We start from the raw sequence: 7,782 nt of genomic DNA, 5'->3' as shown, positions 1-7,782 counted from the left end.
CATGATTTGTGACACTACCAGTGGGAAGAGTCATATTTATTCAAGCAATGTGTTGACCAAGTGATTAGAAGGTGTGTCCCTGAAGAAGTGAAAAATGAAATTCTGTTCCATTGCCACAATGCCCCCTGTGAAGGCCATTTTGGAGCTGCTAGGACTACTGCAAATGTCCTACAATCTGTATTTTATTGACCCTTACTTTTTAAAGATGTAAATGAGTTTTACAAGGTGTATGATCGATGGCAACGCACTGTGAACATTTGGAGGAGACATGAAATACTGATGCAAAACATGTAATACCCCAAATATCATGTTAGGGATTATATTAAAAAGTTTTTAAATTTGAAGATTTATTTGAATAAATGGTAAAAGATGAGAAAATAATTTGGTATAGTATTTTGGATTAAATTGTAGAAATAGATGAATAAAGAGGGCATTTTGGTCCTTTAAAGGAAAATGAATTTAAAATTCATTTTTTTAATAAGTTATTAAAGTAAGGAAAAAAGGGAAATGAAGATAGCCAAAAAAGCTATTTCTCTTTTCTTCTTCTTACTGTGGAACAAGATCTCCCCCACAGCAAAGTTGAGATTTTTATTTGGATAGTTTTTCCTCTCGTTTCTGGTTGGTTTTGAATCATTGAGTATATTAGAGGTGCGAGGAAGTGCTAATTAAGATTAGAACTAATAGAGGGATGAGATATTTGAGATTTAAAGAAATGGGTTTTAAATGATATGTTAAGATATGACTGTTTATGGATGTTTATTGGTAGATTTGACTTGTTAAAGAGGTAAATGAGAGATTGGAAACATTGGATATGATTAAGAACATATTAGAAAAACTGGTGTGATTCTTATAATTGAATGTTACTGGAAGATTTTAGATGTTTTAAGAAACTAAATGAATGAAAGTTAGTATGAATAGGTAAAGAAGATTTTAATAGTATTGTATGGTGTAATTATAAATTTGAACTCATTTGGGTGATAATCGGGTTAATAATTAGAAATTCTAGGCACGGGTATCGGCACTAATAGAACAGTACCAATATTATAGGCTTAAAATCAGTAGAATATGTTGAGTAGCGTCGATACCGATTCAAGTGGTATCTATACCAAAAGGGGAGTATCGATAATAATGAGGATGGTATCAATACCATTGATCACAGAATGCAAAATGGTATCGGTACCATAATAGAGTATCGATACCATAGTATAGTAGTATCGATACCATGGTGGGGGTATCGATACTATGAAGCCAGAAATATTTAAAATAGGTTGATATTGTTATAGAAAGTTAATAATATGTACTCTTGAGTAACATTTGAGTATAATTATTAGGAAATATACTAACAATTGATATTGTACGTGTCTTTATTGGATGCTTGAGTAGATCGAAATCAAGTTCCCGAGTTAAGCAAAACAAAAGGCAAAGGCAAAGTACCTGAGTAATCAACTTTTCATTTTGGATATAATAGTGAGACAATCCATGTGAGTGCATTTATTATATACGTAGATGTTACGGTAATTATAGAATTATGATTTATTAATATATGTATGATTATTACCCAATGGCACTAAATGTGCAAAAAGCTAAGAAATTTATAATTAGTTTATGAATTTCTGTATGTGCAGTTTTTTACAAAACTAAGAAATTTTATACTAAGTGTGAATTTTCGCATGGGTACTATGTGTGCGAACTAAGAAATCAATACTAAGTGTATGAATTTATGTATGGGAAATATATGTGTAATTATCAAAAGTTCATAATAAGAATGTGAATTGTCGTATTGGTAGGGTGAGCAATGCACGTAAAGTATAGTAAGATTATGGGATTATTGCATTGGCACTATAGATATAAACCATAGAGTGTATAATGAGTTGAAAGAGTTAATTGATATTAAGAATAATTATTATAGTAGAAACTATTTTAAAATAAAAGATTAATAGCCTAATTGTGCATTTGAAAAAAATGAGTCAATTATGTCAGTTAGATGAAAGGCTAAGTGCCTTTGAGGCCTAATTGTGCATTTGACAGAAATTTGTGCATTATGCTAGTTAGATTAAAGGATAAGTTCCTTTCAGGCCTAACTGTCCATTTGACAGAAAGGTGTCAATTATGCCAGTTAGATGAAAGGCTAAGTGCCTTTGAGACCTAACTGTGCATTTTGCAGAAAGGTGTCAATTATGCAAGTTAGATGAACAGTTAAGTACTGTTGAGTAAAAGTTGAATGGACTAGTTGTGCATTTGGCAGAAATATGTCAATTATGCCAGTTAGATGAACAGTTAAGTACAATTGAGTAAAATATTAATGGCCTAGTTGTGCATTTGGAAAAAAGGTGTCAATTATGCCAATTAGATGAAAGGCTAAGAGCCTTTTAAGCCTAATTGTGCATTTGACAGAATGATGTCAATTATGCCAGTTAGATGAAAGGCTAAGTTTCTTTGCCTAATTGTGCATTTGGCAGAAAGGTGTTAATTATGCAAGTTAGATGAACGGTTAAGTATCGTTGAGTAAAAGATTAATGGCCTAGCTGTGCATTTGGCAAAAATATGTCAATTATGCTAGTTAGATGAATAGTAAAGTGTCGTTGAGTAAAATATTAATGGCCTAATTGTGCATTTGAATGAAAGGTGTCAATTATGCCAGTTAGATGAATGATTAAGTACCGTTGAGCAAAAGATTAATGGCCTAGCTGTGCATTTTGCAAAAAGGTGTCAATTTTTCCAGTTAGATGAACAGTTAAGTACCGTTGAGTAAAAGATTAATGGCCTAGTTGTGCATTTGGTAGAAAATTTTCAATCATGCAAGTTAGATGAGAGGCTAAATGCCTTTGGGTAAAAGACTAAAGAAATCAAAATGCATTTTGATATAAACGATGCATAAGCTGTATGGAAGGATGTCATATATATATTTATATGTACAACCATGCATAATTGGTATGAATGGATATCATATTGGAAAAATGTAAACAATACATAATGGGCATGAAAGGATTCCCAAATGAAAACACAAACGGTGTATTAACAATATTTAAGGTGCTGCTCATAATGATTATAAAAGATACATGATCAATTAGTACTTCGGTGTAATAAATGTATAATACTTTCTCAATTAATATACACATGTCAATAAAGAATAAATGGGAAAAATATACAGACAAATATGTAGGCTAGGCCTACTAAGAATAATTTTGATAATTATATGAAAGAATTATAGTTTACCTGAGAAAGGCTTATCTTGTCATTATGGACTATGCAATTTAAATTATTTTTCATTACTCATAAGATAATTATGTATAAGTGTAATATCTTTGCATCATTATGTCTCACTAAGTAAATACTTAATGTTTGTTGATTTCACACATATGTAAAGACAAAGATTAATTGCTTAAGGAGTACAGCAGTAGCATCATCGATCATCAATTAAGGTGGATCCGTCAATAACATTAGTACAATCTTATTCCTTTTGAAAACTTAGTTGTCATGTAATGGAACTAACTTAAGTATTTTATAATGTATTTAAATTGAAAGGTTTAGTATTTTTTCCCTATGAATATCATACTTTGAGGTTGTTAAATATTGAAACAAAATTCTACGGTTTTTTTCAAATGACAAAATGTTTTAAAAGTGACGTGACATCCGTATCTCGTGTATGCAAAAGATATATGAGAGATGGGTGTCGAGATGTTTCTCTGCCCTGGTGACGGAGAGTGCAAATAGTACACCCCGGACGGTGTAACTAGTCTCGAAAAAGTAAGTGATTATCCTTTATGAATCAGATGAAACACCAAATTGTAGAGTCGCCACCAATCTTATTATTCGTTGAGATTAGTCACCAAAGTTTCATATTATTTTAATAAAAATTCCTAAAAATATTATTAAAATAATACAACTCGGGTCTGCTTACCAGAAAAATGAGTTCGGGAGTTGGTTACGTATGGGGAAGGATTAACATCCCCATAACGCCAAAAAAATTGGTACTAGTATTTATTAATTAAATGTCTTTGCAGTAACTTATAAATTTGTTTTCTAAATTTAAATTTACTGATAACTTAATATAAATAATTACTAAATAATATTAATCCTATTATAATATAAAACATTATAACTATATTGATTATAAATTATTTATGATTAATCCTAAAGTATAAATACTAGTAATAATTAATCATATAATAATAATTATTGATTAAAATATAAAATATTAAAATTAATTAACTTAATTCGAAGTAATATAAAAGTAATGTATCAATTATGTAATTTACCCTAATTTACTAATATGGGACTAAAATATAATTTATTACTATTTAAAGGACTAAAGCGATATTTAACCTAAATATATATATATATATATAAACATAATAGTGATTAAAACAAAAATAACTAAAATGCCTGAAACAAAATTAAAAGATACAAAAACCTGCTTTCGGTGACTATAACGAAAGATTACAAACTCATAGGGACTGCGCATGTAATTTAACCATGTGTGAATTTACCCTGAAGCCCTCCCCAAAACGACGTAGTTTTGGGGAGGGTATAAATGTACCCCAACTGACCCTAAAGGCCATTTGCCCTTCATTTTCTCCTTTAATTTCTCTCTCTAAGAGAGAGAATGAATTTTTTCTCTCTTCCTTCTCTTTAAAACCCTCCATCGAAGGAAAGCCAGTCACCGACTAGCAAGTGCAGATCACCACTGATAGCCACCTCCGGTCACCGTTCACGGTGGCCAAATTTTACAAAGTTACAATAAATCGAAGCCTGATTTTTTTTCTACACACAGATCCGGCCTTTAATCTCCCTAAACATCCCTCAATCGTTCTAGATCTAAAGAAAACCAAAGGTTTTACCTTCGGTTAACGATGGCTTCCGGTGGTGTTGAACACTCCTCGGTAAGTTTCTCATCTCTCTTTTCTTTCCTCACTTTTGAATAGCTACTGTTGTTGTGGATCATTGTGTTAGGCTTTTTTTCATATCTTTCTTGCTAGCTCTATTTCTCTATTGTTTGTAGGAACGAGGTTATTTATAGCCCTCATCGAACCACCCTTCGGACTGGTTAAAGAGGAGTACCCCGTGAGTCACCAAGGCTATGGATGTGACTCACCCTAGGGTTGCAACGTGTGTGGCTAGTGTTCGTCTTCTGGATCCTTCTGTTAAAGGCGACGATGTTGTATTAGAGGCATTGGAGGTAGCGACCGAAATTATAGCCCTATGGTTATGATACCCCAGGGTATCTTCTAGACGAGCTGTTGACCGTTGGATATATCCAGATCTAATAGTGATGGTTACTAGCGGCTGATGGAGAAGCATGGGAAACCCTAGATGGGTCTTGGGCATTTCGGGCCTGTTGGGTCGTTAGGCTTAAATCGGACTGTTGGGCAAGTACTAGGTTTTGATCAATCTAGGCCTGGATCTATTGGGACAGTCGGCTCACCCCACGGCGTAGCGGAAACAAAACTTGACGGTCTCACCAGCGATCCAAGTACGTAAAACCGAAATCGGAAGGAAGAGATGTGAATACTTACAATGGGTTCCTTGAAAAACAACAAGGACAACAACGAGAAGTGGTGATCATGAACAGTTCGAATCGAAAGCCTCCAGGAAAGCATGTCTCGGCCTCTACTTAGTTCACCCGATTGAGAGGAAAGTTTTCTTTTTCCCCAAAAATTGTTTTGAGAAAATGGCTGAAGTATATGTGTGTTTTAAAAAACGGCTGCTAGACCTAACACACCCTTTTATATCCATTACCATAACATCTTAGGTTTTTAAAGTTATTTCAAATTAATAAATAAAATATTATTTAATTAGTTCAATTAAATATACATTAAAGACTTATAATCTGAATTACAATCTTTAATGTTTATTTAAAACTTATTTAATTATTCCTAATTATATATATACCAAATAAAAGAGTTGTAATCTAAATTACATTCTTTTAATGCTTACTTACTATATTCGGGATAATTAAAATCATATGTATATCAAATATACATATCTTAACTCTAGATATATTTTAGTAACATACAACAACTTATACATATTTGCTCATTTCAATCCTAGGGTGTGACCCTGTAGGTTCTTGTAACATTAGTAGTAATTATTAGAACAATTCTAATATTACATACAATGAGTGACATCTAGCAATATATCATTGTCACCTATGTTACAAGATATTATGATTCATCATATCATCTTCGTGATTAACTCTTTTATGTATTACATTCTTTTGTCCATTATATCTAGAATAGGCACAAGTCTTAGAATAGTCACACTTGTATAGTCCATCTATTGTTTCTTGATATCTAGAGTAGATAATAATTAATGATTCATTTATGATATCACGTATCAACTTATTCGAGCATGGCCATGCATTTCTATTCTCACTCAATCAAGTGGCCTGTGATATATTTCCTATTATGTAGGAAGGAAAAATCCTATCTTAACCATATTCACCCCACTACATATATCGAGATATATTCAATAACAGTTTTTATAGTGCAACCAGTTACAGAGCATGTTTAACTGTATCAAAACATACAACAATATATGTTGGGAAGACATTGATCTCAAGTATGAGGATCATACATATAGTCATCACCATGAGCAATGTTATGATCATTACATAATAATCCAAGACATATGCTCATGATGGGTCAATCCAATACATTGTTCTCTAATAATATAATCATGTATCAATTCTAACATCTCTATGTCAATGACAACTCCTTGTCATCAATTAATAACATGTTAGTCTTAAGCATATTATTATTATCCATGCGCATAATAATACTAGACTATGGATCTTTTAATATTGTTATTATATGGACTTTATTATCTTTCAGTTTATATTCAACACAGACATATAACATAAAATAATAGTGGTAATGCCTTTATTCAATAAAATCTGTAAATAAATGTATTATTACAATCATCCTATGATTGGTATTTGGGCATACTCTAACAATCTCCCACTAGCACGAAGACCAATCACTCACATATCTAATACAGAGTAACTCAGTGTGATGATCATGCCTATGCTATGTAAGAGGCTTCATCAAGGGATCAGCAAAGTTGTCATCTTTGTGTACTCTGTATATTTCCACATCTCCTCGATCTATGATATCTCGAATGAGATGAAAGCACCTAAGAATATGTTTGGATCGTTGATGAGATATGGTTCCTTTGCTTGTGCAATGGCTCAATTATTGTCACAACGGAGTTCTACAGCATCTTATATGCTGGGAACAACCCCTAATTCCAATATGAACTTCTTCATCCAAACAACCTCTTTTACTACTTCACTGGATGCAATGTATTCAACCTCTGTTGTACAATCAGGTACTGTGTCTTGTTTCGAAGCTTTCCAGCTCACAACACCTCCATTAATACAAAACACAAAACTCGATTTCAATCGTGAGTCATCCTTGTTAGTTTGGAACCTGGCATCAGTATAACCTTTTATACTAAGATATTCCTCCCCTTTATAGATAATAAATGTATCTTTAGTTCTTCTTAAGTACTTAAGGATATTTTTAACCGTAACCCAATGATTTTCACCAGGGTTCGCTTGATACCGACTCGTCATGCTTAAAGCATACGATACATCTGGTTGAGTACATATCATGGAATACATGATAGAACCAATAGCCAAAGCAAATGGAATCTTATTCATCCGTTCTCTTTCTTGTGGAGTTGAAGGAAACTTTTCCTTCGAAAGCGAAATGCCATGTCTGATAGGCAAAAAAACCTTTCTTGGATTCTTCCATACTAAACCTTTTTAGCACTTTGTCT

This window comes from Hibiscus syriacus, unplaced genomic scaffold (genome assembly GCF_006381635.1).
Source record: "Hibiscus syriacus cultivar Baekdansim isolate YM2019G1 unplaced genomic scaffold, ASM638163v2 tig00112261_pilon, whole genome shotgun sequence".
Taxonomy (NCBI): Eukaryota; Viridiplantae; Streptophyta; class Magnoliopsida; order Malvales; family Malvaceae; genus Hibiscus; species Hibiscus syriacus.
This window is presented reverse-complemented; position numbering follows the sequence as displayed.